The 14145-nt window shown below is 35.8% G+C and overlaps 1 protein-coding gene and 1 pseudogene across 1 annotated transcript in view; both read left to right on the top strand.

Annotated features, from left to right (window-relative positions):
* The window catches only part of ATP8A2 (ATPase phospholipid transporting 8A2), a 759667-nt gene that overhangs the window by 448896 nt on the left and 296626 nt on the right, over positions 1-14145 (top strand). The gene's annotated exons all lie outside the window — the stretch shown is intronic.
* Positions 1828-12075, top strand: LOC118839977 (annotated as a pseudogene).

Below are 14145 nucleotides of genomic sequence, written 5' to 3'. Positions count from 1 at the left end.
GGATCTTTTCCAAATTTTTGTTCCTTCTTTTAAAGGTAAATGGAAAATAATGGAGGTGGCAATCTGAAGCACATGCTGTTTGTTTCTAAATATGTATCTTAAAGGAAAAGAATGTTTTCATTCCTTATTTGTCTATACTTATTATATACTTATACTTAATCATCACCCAGGTTTACAAACTCCATATTTACAGATGAGTCATCTTTGTAGTTGTAGCTTGCCATCTTTGTAGTTGAGGCAGGTTTTTTTTTGTTTTGTTTTAAAGATTGATTCATTTTCTTTTTTGGGAAGTGTATTATCAAGAAAATAATCACAATATAGATGATAATTGTAAATATACCTATGTAATTCTGTATTGCAAAATATAAGAGCCTCTCCGTATAGATAGTAGAAGAAGTAAACCATTTACTCAGACACCAGAAAACCAGATCCCAAAACCAGTAAGTCTGACCCATCTAAGCAGCAAGCAAATTCCAGAACCGGTAAGTGTGCTTTATAATAACACCAAAGAACCTGAAACAGGACATCACAACAGGGAGCCCAGCTGCCCCATAACCTTCCTGCCCCCTGCTAGGGCTGTGCCACCAACAATCACTCACAGCATAGCTAGCACGGGTCTGCTCTCTCCCTCAGCTCTAATCGCCCTTGAGCATTTCCTGCTCCACCCTTCCAGTTCCTCTCCATCAGCAAGCTCCTCCTACCACATGTGACTTAGGCTTCCTGTGATGTAAGCAGGTCACATGGGCCTATTAATGGGTGAGAAAGATCTTCAAATTTAAATTACCATTACAGGAAAGTAGACATAGGATGAAGGCTGAGTAAGATCACTTAATATTTTTTTTCCAATGCTGAGTCCTGTTGACAAAAAGGATCAGAACTTGATCTGTGTATGTGTGAAGAAATTTGGATAATTTTTACAAACTAGGTACTCTTGAGCACTTTAAACCCAGACACTCACATTTGGATGTCTTGAGCATTTTCTTTGGTATTGTTTAATTTGCTTAATATTAATTGTTTACTTTGAAATAGTGTCAAATATGAGTTAGATAGTATTTTAAAACATTTTTTATCTCCAGTATATGTAGTCACTCAAAATAAGCTTTTCAGTTGTTCTTACCAGATCAGCTTAATGAATAAGAATCTATAATCAGTATACACATTTATTTGTAAATTAGATCTCAAAACTATGCTACTTTAAGGAAAATATTATTTTCCCTTGTAGTGTAACTTATTAATTAGCTACATAATTTTTTCATAATTAGTATGGAGACAAACTATAGCCTCATTCATTCTTGTTAAAGAAATATTCATATAAATGAGATGAACAGATATTTGTTTTATTTATATTTAAGTGTATTTTTGCATTTAAATGTTTTTGGAAGAAGAGGCAGATACCAAAGAAGAATTGATAGCATTTAATAATTGACTTAACATCAGAGCTTGAATAGGAAAGGATTCACTGATAAGTCTAAGTTTGTAAACATGGATAATTGAGCTAATGATGATACTTTGTCAAGAATAAAAAGTGTTCCTCTAGTTTTTATGTGCCAAACTGTTAACTGATATAGGCAACACAGAAAACTAACTCATTTATTTTAACCCTTAATATTGGACCTATTATGAAAGCTCTATTTTGATTCATCATTTTTTTTCTCCTGTATATTCTTCCCTGGTTTCGCACTGCCCTTCATTGAAATTCAGATTCCTTGTCTGTAAAATGCTATAGCTAGCATTTTTAATACAATACTTAATAATGGTAATGATGGGCATCTTTGCTTCACCCCAATCTTATTGGGAAGGTTTCTCTTCCTTTATCTCCGGTCCCCCATGGCCTCGCAGTATGGTGACCCCGCCACTCCCAACGCTGCTGCCACCTGTAAGAGAGATGAGCCTGAATCAGGCATAACCTGCAGGTCCATGGGCAAGAGGTTACAGCAGGAATTGATGATCCAAATGATGTCTGGAGACAAAGGAATTTCTGCCTTCCCAGAATGAGACAATATCTTCAAGTAGGCTGGGACCATCCATGGGGCAGCTGGGACCATATATGAAGACCTAAGGTACAAGCTTTCCCTGGAATTCCCCAGCGGCTACCCATATAATGCTCCCACTGTGAAATTTGTCACATCTTGTTACCATCCTAATGTGGACACCCAAGGCAGTATCTGTTTGGACATCCTTAAGGACAAGTGGTCAGTTCTATATGATGTCAGGACCATCCTGCTGTCTATCCAGAGCCCGCTGGGAGAATCCAACATTGACAGCCCATTGAATACACATGCTGCTGAACTTTGGACAAACTCTACGGCCTTTAAAATGTACCTGCTGGAAACCTACATGAAGCAAGTGACTAGCCAAGAGCCCTGGCCATGGCTGCTCAGCCTGCCTTCCTTCATCTTGTGCGTATGTGTATGTATGTGTGTCTGTCTTTTTCCCTTCCTTATAACCTGTCTTCTTCCTCTTCTGTCTTCTGTACAGGACTCTGTATCATAGATTGTTTTCCTTTTCTTCTTTTTTTTCTTAAGCTCTAGTCTAGCCCTCAACATTAGTGTATAAATAAATAAAGTTTTGTTTAAAAGAAAAAGAAAGGCTCCCATTTATTCCTATGCTTTCTAGTATTTTTAATAGGAATATGTTAGATTTTATCAAAAAATTTTTCTGCATCTACTGATATAATCACATGATTTTGTTGTTGTTATTGGTATGGTCAATTATGCTTATAGACTTCCGTTCATTGAACCAGCCCTACATTCCTGATATAAACCTCAACTGATCCTTGTGATATGTTGCTGTAATCTCCTTGCTAGAATTTTTTTTATAATTTTTTCATTAGTATTCATTAGGGAAATTAGCCTATAGTTTTTCAATTTTTACTCTCCCTGGTTTAAGTCTCAAAACCATATTTGTGTAATGAAAGAAATTTAGCTTAATTTCTATTTCTAAGATAAGGTTGTTTAAATATTCTAATTCCTCTTCTGCTAATCTGGGCAATTTATATTTTTGTAAATATCCAATTCACCTAGATTATTCATTTTACTGGCATATAATTGGGAAAAATAACTTGTAATAATCATTTTAATTTCATCTTCATTGGTGTTGTATTTACCTTTTTTCATTTTTATAACTGGTAATTTAGTTTTCTTTTTTAAATCAAATTAACCAATGGTTTGCCTATTTTGGCTTTTTTAATTAGCTTCTAGTTTAATGTATTAGTTCATTTGTTTTTTTACTTTTACTTTTATTACTCTCTCCTTTGATTTTCATGATTTTCATTTTGGTGTTTAATTGGGAATTTTTAAATTTATCTTTTTCTAGGTTTTTTTTATTTGCCTGCCCAATTCATTGATCTGATCTTTCTCTTTTTTATTGATGTAAGCATTTAGAGATATAAATTTCCCCCTAAGTACTGCTTTGGCTGCATCCCATAAGTTTTGGTATGTTGTCTCGTTGTTGTCATTATCTTTAATGAAGTTATTGTTTCCACGATTTGCTCTTTGATCCATTCATTCTTTAGGATTAGATAATTTAGTTTCCAATTTATTTTTAATCTTTGCTTCCATGGCCCTTTATTGAATATAATTTTATTGCATTATGATCTGAAAGGATGCATTTAATATTTCTGCTTCTCTGAATTTGTTTGTGAGGTTTTTATGCCCTAATACATGGTCAGTTTTTGTGAAGTTTCCATTAACAGCTAAGATACTCCTTTCTATTCCCATTCAGCTTTCTCCAGAGGTCTGTCATACCTAACTTATCTAAAATTCTTTTTGTCTCTCTAACTTCATTCTTATTTGTTTTATGATTCAATTTATCCAGCTCTGAGAGGGGAAAGGTTTCCTACTAGTGTAATTTTACTGTCTATTGCCTCTGGTAATTCATTTAACTTCCTTTAAGGATTTGAATGCTATGCTTTTGGTGCATATATTCTTACTATTAGTATTATTTCATTGTCTATGGTACCTTTTAGCAAGATGTAGTTTCCTGCTTATCGATTTTAAATAGGTCTGTTTTTGCTTTTGCTTTGTCTGAGATCATGATTGCTACCCCTACCTTTTTTACTTCTGCTGTAGCATAAAAAATTCTTATCTAGATCCTTATTTTAACTCTTTATGTCTCTGTCTTAGTTGTGTTTCTTGTAACCAGCATATTATTGGATTATGGTTTCTGATTGATTCTGCTGCCCACTTCCATTTTATGAGTGAATTTATTCTATTCATATTCACAATTATGATTACTAACTGTGTATTTCCCTCCGTGCTATTTTTTTCTGTTTATCCTTCTCTCTCCCTCTCTTTTTACCCTGTGCCCCCTAAAAAGTCTTTTGCTTCTGACTATTGCATCCTTTAATCTGCCTTTCCTTTTGTCACCCCCCCCCCATGTTTCTTACTCCATTCCCCTCCTACTTCCCGGTTAGATAAGATAGATATTTATACCCAATGTATTCTTCCTCCTTTAAACTAATTCAAATGAGTGAGCTTCAAGAGTTGCCTTCCCCCTTCCATTGTCCCCTCCACTGTAAAAGCTCTTCCTTGTGCACCTCTTTTATGAGAGATAATTTTCCCCATTCTTACTCTGCCTTACCCCTTCTCCCAGGGCATTCCTCTTTCTTACTCATCCGTTATTTTTTGAGATCATCCTAATATAATCCACTCACTTCCATGCCTTCTATGTAGAGTCCTTCTAACTGCCCTAGTAATGATAATGTTTTTAGGAGTTAATGTGTCATCTTCCCACATAGGAATGTAAACAGTTTAACCTTAAGTCCCTTATGACTTCTCTTTAATGTTTACCTTTCAATGCTTCTTCTGAGTCTTGTATTTGAAAGTCACATTTTTTTATTCAGCTCTGGTCTTTCCCCCAGGAATGTTTAAAAGCCCTTTAATTCAATAAATATTTTTTCCTCTGAAGGATTATACCCAATTTTGTTGGGTAGGTTATTCTTGGTTGCAATCAATACTATCTCCTTTGCCTTCCAGAATATCATAGTCCAAGACCTCTGCTTCTTTAACGTGGTAGCTGCTAAATCGTGTGTGATCCTGACTGTGGCTCCATGGAATTTGAATGGCTATTTTAAGTATTTTCTGTTTGACCTGGGAGCTCTGGAATTGGTCTATAATATTCCTGGGAGTTTTCATTTTGATAACTCTTCCAGAAGTTGATCAGTTATATCTTTCCATTTCTATTTTACCCTCCAGTTCTAGGATGTCAGGGCAGTTTTCCTTTATAATTTCCTGAAATATGATGTCTAGGCACTTGTTCTGATCATGGCTTTCAGATATTTCAGTAATTCTTAAATTCTCTCTCCTCAATCTATTTTCCATGTCACTTGTTTTTCTAATGAGGTAATTCAAATTTTCTTCTATTTTTTCATTCTTTTGACTTTTTGTTTTGTTTTTGTTTCTTGATGTCTTGTGGAATAATTAGCTATCACTTGCCTAATTTTGATTTTAAGGAATTATTTTCTTCAGTGAGTTTTTGTGCCACTTTTTCCCATTTGGCCATTTTTTAAAGTTCTTTTCATCAATGAAGCTTTGTATCTCTTTTACCATTTGGTCAGTTCTGTTTTTTAAAGTGTTAAGGTTTCTTCAGTGGTTTTTTGTCTTTTTTATCAGTTTTATCAGTTTTCATAATATTCTTGCATAGCTCTCATTTTTTTCTCAATTTTTCCTTTCCCATTTTATTTGATTTTTAAAATCACTTTTATCTCTTCCCATAATTCTGGTTGAACTTGTGTCCAATTCACACTTTTTTTTGAGACTTTGCTTCTGTGTTGACATTTTGTTGTTTTCTTCTGAGTTTGTGTCTTGCACAGTCTTACTCTGCCACCATAGTAGCTTTTTATGGTCAAGTTCTTTTTTGTTTGCTCATTTTTTCCAACCTATTTGACAGTTCATGTTCACAAATTAAAAAGTGAAAACGTAGCTGCTGTGAGCAGAGTCAATCTGTCCATCTCTTCTAATTCTCAGTCCCAGTCATCTTAGAGGGACCTACAGTTAAAAGGGAATAATCAAAGGAGTTCTTTTCAGCAAGGGAAGGGCTTACCTTTCAGACCATGTAATCTCATCAAGTTTATTGACAGAGGATAATCAAATTGATCAGGATTCCCCAATCACTGCCCTTAGAATAGAGATGAATTGTGGTATACAGGATAGTTTGGTACAACAGAAAGAAGGATAGATTCTGAGTCTGATGGCTTAGCTCTGAATCCCAACTATGCTACCTCCTATTTATACAGCCTTGGGCAGATCACTTCCACTTCCACTTCCACTATTTATTCATCTTTAAAATGAAGAGGGTAGACTAGATGATCTAAGGACCCTTCCAGATAAAATTCTAGGATCTTATGAGTGGAGAGACCTAGATTTTAGTCCTAACTCTGCTACTGACTTACTGTTGATATTTCCTTACGTCAATCACTAGAACTCCCTGTTTGTGAAGATGAAAAAATGATCACGGTGTTGAACTATATAATCTGTAATGGTTCTTCTGGCTCTCAAATGATAGAATTCTAAAAATCCTGTAAAATTGTAAATTTGAATGAAGCTTCTATCAGCAGAAATCAAACATAGTATTCTGATTTTTTTCACATAGGCTGTATTCATAATCAGGCTTATATAAGAATCATCTAAAACCTAATTTTTCCAACATTCCTGTGGAATTACAGATTATTTTAAAAGTGCATTGTACTGAAAGAAAAACAAAAACCCCAAACCTAAATGTGAATATCTTTACCAATGAATGGGGTTTTTTTTAATGTATTCAGCATGGCTTTGGGTTATGTTTACCCAATGTTGATTAAGTGATAATAGAGCAGACACAGTGTTTTATGAAGTAATAATTCAGGTCCCATGTGGATAAAAAAAAATGATGACAAAATGTAAGTAGTTTATCCCAGTAAAGGAACTAGCTTATTGCTGAGAAAATCCATCACACCCATCCTATTGCCGTTATTATTGAGCAGGTGTGAATAAAAGCAGGAAAGCAGAAACATTTGGAAGTTATTGGAAAATTTATTGAAAATTTAGTAGGAAACCTCCCCCTGTACCCTCCCTCCATATGCACATAATAGTTGGCCAGCGTTTTTCTTAGGTCTCAGTGGTGCAGTTTCTAAACAAGTAACAAAATTGGATGTAGTCTTTTAAAAAATATAATGCACATGTTAAACAGCAGCAAAGTAATTTTATTTTTTGTTAAAATTTAGGAGATGATGAAATGTGAGCTGTCATGCAAGCCTTGAATAGCTAATCAGGAAATAATCTGACTGGCAGCAGGGATTTTGATTAACAGAGATGTTAGCTCATGTTATGATTAAAAGGACTGGCAGTGGAGTAGCATATTTTCCCAAAAGATGTGGGCCTTTGCCTGTAGGTAGTTGTTTTTAATGAAACAAAATCTTAAAAATAAGTCCAGGTGTTTATTTTTATGAAGGATGTTGTGAGTAGTTTGTGCCATTATTGAGATCTAGTGTTATTTCTCATGTGATGTAAAAAGATAAGTTTGGCATGTACTAATTGCAGTTAATTGGTCTGTTGCTTGTGGAGGAATATATAACATAAGAAATATAATATGAGGGATATAATTGGAATAAATAAGAATTTTGAGGATTCTTCTCTTCTACCTCTTTTATTCAGACGGAACTATGTTTAAAGTCATCCAGTCCTGATGAAATCCAAACCTACCTGCAAAAGACCTCTAAAGAAGAGAATTGCATAGCTCCTTTCAATAACTTTTCCTTGTGTTTAACAACCTTTCCTACCCAAAACTCCTTTCTTTTATCTGACTTTTTTTTTTACTACAATTTAAACCTATTTTCCTTGTGTTCTTTGCTTAGTGGAGCTGTCATGATTCTCTATATGTTAGACTTTCAAACATTTAAAGGCTATGAAATCTTGCTTAAACTTCTCTGAAGTAGTACTGGTTCATTTAATGTTTTCCCAAAGGCCTTACTTTTCAACCTTTTAATTACCTTGTTTCAATCTGAACACTCTTTACATTTTCTGTGTGCCTTTTTAGTTGCATAGTATAGAGCAGTTCTCTAAAAGTGAGTCAGTCAGGGTTTAGCTTGTGTAAAAGGAGAATTAGTTCACAGAGTCCTGGGCCCGGAGTCCGGAAGACTTGAGTTCAGATTCTGCCTCAGACAATATGTAACCCTTAGCAAATCACTTAATCCTAAACTCAACAGAATTTCAGAGAGGAAAGGGACTTAAATGACTATTTTGTCCAACTCATGCCAAAAGAAACAACAATCTTCTGCAAGAGAAGACAGATGGTCATCTGACTTTTGCTTGAAAAACTCCAGTGAGAGGAACCTTTCTATTACTTCCCTTCATCTCATTTCTCTTTTGGTTATCTCTAATTGTGAAGAGGCATTTCCTGTCATCAAGCCTAAATTTATCTCTACAAAACTTTCACCCAGTACTTTTGTGCCTGCCCCATAGGGACAAACAGAATCTAATCCATTTTTTACCTGAGAGCCTTGCAAATATTTGAAGACAGATATCATTCTGTCCGAAATCTTCTCTTTTCCAGGCTAGATATTCCCGGTTCCTTCAACTAATCCTCACATGGTATGTTCCTGAGGGTCTTTGCCATTCTGGCCACCTTCCTTTTGATGATGTTCAACTTAGTGATGCCCATCATAAACTTGGTGCCCAGAAGGAAACACAATTTTCCACATGCATGGGCCAGGGATGTACAAGGGTATTTAATGACAATCACTTTAATGTGATGCTGGCTTTGGCGGTTGGGAGAGATGCGTTTTGGCCTCATATTGATGGGAATTTGCCTTATGGATTTCTACCTGCTTCTCAAGATTTTTTTTTTGCATGACAGTCTTATCTATCAAGGTGCTGACCAACCTTACCTGTGTCCCACCTAAGTAGCATTGTCATTTAATAATTTCGGTATTTACAAAAGCAACATGGTATAATGGAAAGGGCCTACTGTGGAAATCCAAAGGCCTAGATTTGAGTTCTAGCTGGTGTTTGCCAATGGTTTGTGATTCTAAGCAATCATTTTACATCTCTAGGTCTCAGTATCTTCCTATATAAAGCAGAGTGGGTTGGACCAAACAATCTGAGGTCCCTTTCTGCACTCGAAGTCTGAATCTATGAAAAGATGCTCTTTGGCCGTAGGATTCTATCATAGTCCTGTTTCAGCTGTGAGTTCTAATGCCAGCCATGGCCAGCAACAAGTAAGAAAGTGTGACAGGGCAATTTATTTTGGAGAGTTGGAATTTGCAATAGAATGTGAAAGAGAAAGAAGTGGAGGGTCTCCTAAAAATAGCTAGTTTTTGTTGGTTTGCTTCTGCTAACAGATTCTCGTTTTACATTTCCAGGAACTATAGGCAAAAGGACTTTGAAGCAAAGTCACATGCCTTTTGGAGCCTTGCCAATCACTTTTCCAAACCAACAATTTTCTGGATTTGGTGCAAAGGTTTTTTAAAGCTGGCTCCTTCTGAGGTAGCAAGGTAAACCTCTATCTGTTGCAATTGTTTTCAGCATTTTAGCCAGTTTCATATTCTATCTGAAACATTTTTTAAATGAAAGCATAAAGCTTCTAAAGATCATAACAGTTAATTATTTACCACATAAATCATGTATGAGCCTTTAAGTAAGAAATACCTGCTAAAATGAGAGAAGATAGAGAGCTTACAGATAATTGACAAGTGGTGACATGAATTCACTCTCTAGTATATGCCTTCCTAACTCCAGAACTGAAGAACATAGAATCTTAAAATCTTAGAATTGAAAGAGATTTTAGTCATAGTCCAACCCTTCAATACGTATTCTACACGACCACAAGCACAGCATTCATCTTCTTCCTTGAACATCTCTACTAATGGGAAGTTCACTAACTCATGAAACACACCATCCAATTCTTTTAACACTTTTAATTGTTCAAAAGCTCTTCCAGCTCAACTACCCTATAACTTAAAACTGTTGGTCCTCATTCTTCCCCCTGGAGCTATAAATAATAAGGATGCTACCCCTTCTTGAAATGCAATAATCAATGAAAACAATAATCATCCTGCTGAATTTTCTGTTTCCAGATGAAACATCCCCATTTCCTTCAGTCGTTCCTGATAGGATGTGGTTTCTAGTCTCCTTGCCTCAATGTACTCCTTTGGACATGTGCCATTTTGTCAGAGTCCCTCTTAAAATGTGGCATCCAAAACTAAATAGAATACCTCAAGTGTGGCCTGACCACAGAGTTCTATGGGACTATCACCTCCCTTGTTCTGGATGTTATACTTAGAATCAAGATCATCTAATCAACCCTCTCATTTTATTTCTATTAATGCAGCTCAAGATTGCATCAGCTTTCTTGGCAAACATATCACATTGATTCAGACTGAGCTTTATGTATACTAAAACCACAAGTCTTTCTCACTTGAACAGCTGCTAAGGCAGGTCTCCCCTGTACTCATGCAATAGATTGAAAAAAAAACTGAAATGTAAGACATTACTTTTATCCCTATTAAATTTAATCTTTAAGTTGGCCCTTTAGCCCAGCTATCTGATATTTCTTTTTTTTTGGGACATCTGATATTTCTAAAATCAAATTCTGCCACTTCAAATATAAGCTGTCCCAGCTACATGGCAGCCAGCAATTTGATAATTATATTCATTCATTTAACAAATATCTAATTAGCAACTCCTAAATGCTGGACACTGTGCTAATTGTTGAACATAAAAAGGCAAAAAAGGAAACAACTCTGGTTTTTCATTATCTCAACTAGTTTTTTAGTTGGTTTTCTAGGATTCTCCAGGTGTACCATCGTATCATCATATCTTCAATTTCATTTTCTTCTCTTATTGCTATAGGTAGCATTTTTAGTACAATATTGAATGATAGTGGCGCTAATGGGCATCCAAAAGATTTTTTTACAATAGTCTTTAACTTCTTAGTTCCATAATAAATTCTTGACTTGGATAAGAGAAATACAGATACTAATTAGCTGAAAGATAATAAATAAAGACTGATGATAAATGATAGTATAATAAACAACTTGTAACTGGGTGCCTTGGGGTTATGAGGCATCCAGATATATTTAACAATTTCTGTTATAATCTGGAAGGGGAAGTCAGCAGCATTAAATGGAATTTGCAGATGATCCTAAATCAAAGAGTGTTTAAAAAACCCAGAAAGACAGAGGAATTCTATAAGTAGAGGTAACAAGATTAAAAATCTGGACAGGAAATAACAAAATAAAATGTAATGCAACTTAACACTAGTACATCTGAGACAAAATAATACAAAATACCGACCTGAATGGGAGAAACTCGGCAAGCCAAAATGCCAGCATAGACGCTATTTAGGAAGTAGATAATCCTGTTTTTCAGTAGGACTGAAAACGGGCTTTAGTGATGATCAAGGGCCATCTCCAGAGATGATTCTATGCTTCAGTGAATAGATTCTAGTCTTCTTTGCAGGATCATACCCCAGGCATTTTGATTAGCATACAGTTCCCTGTCTCAATGGAAAAGAACTGTATACACTAAAAACCAAAGTGCTAATAGAGTTATTTATGATAATAACATTTAGGTAACATTTATGATGAAATGTTAGAAAAATGAAGCTGGTCACAGAAATTCAGATTTGGAAGGGAACTTAGGAGTCATTTAATTGGACCTGAACCTGAATAGGAATTCCTTCTGTATAATCCTGTGAAGTGATCATCTAGCTAGCCTATATTCAGCCTGTAACTAGGGGATCCTCTGTACTTACTAAGGAACAGTGAGACAATTTTAATTATAACCAAAGAAAAACCACCATGCTGCTCTTCTACAATTTCTATTTTATACAACTGCCCTTCATGAACTCTAATATCTGAGCCAAGTGGAATTATTAACCTTCACTAGTTTTGTCCTCTATTGTATCTTTTTATATTTTCACGGGATGTTTCCCAGAACACACTCTTTATCTTGGCCTACTAAAATTTTTCATATCACTTCTTCCCTGAAGCCATCACCTATCTTCCCAGGTGAAAGTCGTCAACCCAAACCCTCACACATTGTTCCTCAGCCGTCTTCCTGCCATGCTTCTGTGTTCCAGCCACCACCTTCAACCTAGTACTTGTACTCTCTGTCCCTGGACTTCTGATTATGAGACTTGATAATTTTTAGCCCATCCCTGACTCTAGTATTTATACTATGCTTATGACCAGATTTCTGTGGCTCCCAGATGAGTTGCTGATTTGAACCAGTGGAGTTTCCATAACAAGAGGTGTACAAAGCAATGAAATCATCGGGAAGATAAAAGGTCTTCAAAATGAGCTGTTCGAGTCAGATGGCTTGCCTCTGAAATGTAATAAGTTCTGTTCAGAGACTGTTTCTGCTCAGTTCTGCTTTGGGCTAATGCCCCAGAAGTCCCTTCCAACTCTCAAATTCAGTGTTTCTGTAAAATGAGGGGAGCAAGTAACAAGAGTGGAGCAGAGTCATAGAGGAGACAGGAGGGAGGAAATGAAAAGTACGTGGCTTAGCTTTGGCCAGCAGGAAGGCCACTTTATCCTCTGAGAGCAAGCGGAAGTACAAGAGGTTGGCATAAATCCCCTCTGGCATAAATCACTTTCTTTACTTAGTCTCTCCTCTCTTCTCCCCTCCTCAGGAAGGTTCAATATATATGTTGCAGAGGGATGGTAATAGAAAATGATTGAAGCAAAAGAAAAAGATTTCAATTAAGTTTATTTTAATGGGAAAAATGAATTGCAGTTTCTTCTTCATCCATTAAAGTATCATGTGATCATAGATTTAAAGCTAGACGGGATCTTAAGATCATCTAGTCTAATCCTTTCATTTTATAGATGAAGAAGTGCGATCCAGAGAGGTTATTCAAGGTCCCGTGGGTAGGACTAGAATTCATATCCACATTCTCCAACTTTAGATATTGCTCTCTCTCTCTCCACGTGTCCATTCTGCCTTACAATGATTCATTTAGTAGTTTTCTGTGGCATGGTGAAGCTGTTAATTGTTAACAAGAATTGAGATTTAAAATTGAAAGAAAGCTTTAATTGTTTACCCTAGGAATCACAGAATTATAGCACTGGAAAGGATCTTGGAGAACTTCTGGTTTCATCCCACATTTTATGAGATGAGAAAACCTGGGACCACAAAGAGGCCAGAGCTAATTAGCAACAAAGTTAGGAATATGACTCAGGTCACCTGACTCTTCAGTCTTTCCATTACATCCTCTGTTTCTTATACAGGAATCTTTTATAAAGTTGTTCATGTAGCCATTATATATAGAAACCATTTAAAAAGAAGTATTTTAACTAGGTTTAATGTGATTTATCTAAAATTTATCTTCATTACCTACAACAAAAATTATAGGGGAAAGGGGGCTATTAAGCTTTACATGATGGTTTTTGATGCAAGTAGATAAAAATTAGATTATTTCATATTTATCACTTTACCTAGACCACTGCAATAGCCTCCTAGTTAGCCACCCCTTCTCTAGCCTCTGCATAACCTCACTTAGCTAGGGTACAACTACCAGACTAATTTGTTCATAATCCTGCTTTCATCATATGACTTTTGTCTATTCTAAAACCTTTAATACTTAAGACCCTAAAGGTAGTTAGAAACTCTTAAGAGACATGTGTATGGAGGAAGCTTGTCCAAAAGCTTGAATATGGAAGATGAGATGTCAAGTTTGGGTAACTGCTAGTAGGCAGGTTTGGCTGGAACTTGGAAAGTATGGGGGCCAGATTGCATAAGATTTTAAATGCAACATCTAGAGGCCATAGTGAATCACATTAAAGGTATCTTACAGTATGTCCCCAACTTAGATTTTCAGACTTCTCTGTACTACTTTCTGTATTAAATTTCCACAGCAGCCAAATTTTCTATTTCCCATTTCATAACAATGACTTCTATTTTCCCACCTTTGTGCCTCTATTTACACCATTCTCCCCACCTTCAGTAATCTCTTTAGACATATCCATCTCTTCTAGAAATTTTGCTCATCCTTCAAGGTCCTGCTATAATCTTACTTCTGTTGACTATTTTCAATTGATGCTTTATATAGCTTGTTTGTCTATGGGTTTTTTGCATGTTATCTCTCCCATTAGACTGTGAGCTCCTTGATATTAGGGATTGTCTTTTGCCTCTTTTTGTATCACCAGTACTTAGCACAGTGCCTGGC

The sequence above is a fragment of the Trichosurus vulpecula genome, chromosome 2 (genome assembly GCF_011100635.1).
Source record: "Trichosurus vulpecula isolate mTriVul1 chromosome 2, mTriVul1.pri, whole genome shotgun sequence".
Lineage (NCBI taxonomy): Eukaryota > Metazoa > Chordata > Mammalia > Diprotodontia > Phalangeridae > Trichosurus > Trichosurus vulpecula.
The sequence above is the reverse complement of the archived record's forward strand: the minus strand, read 5'-3'. Positions and strand labels throughout refer to the sequence as shown.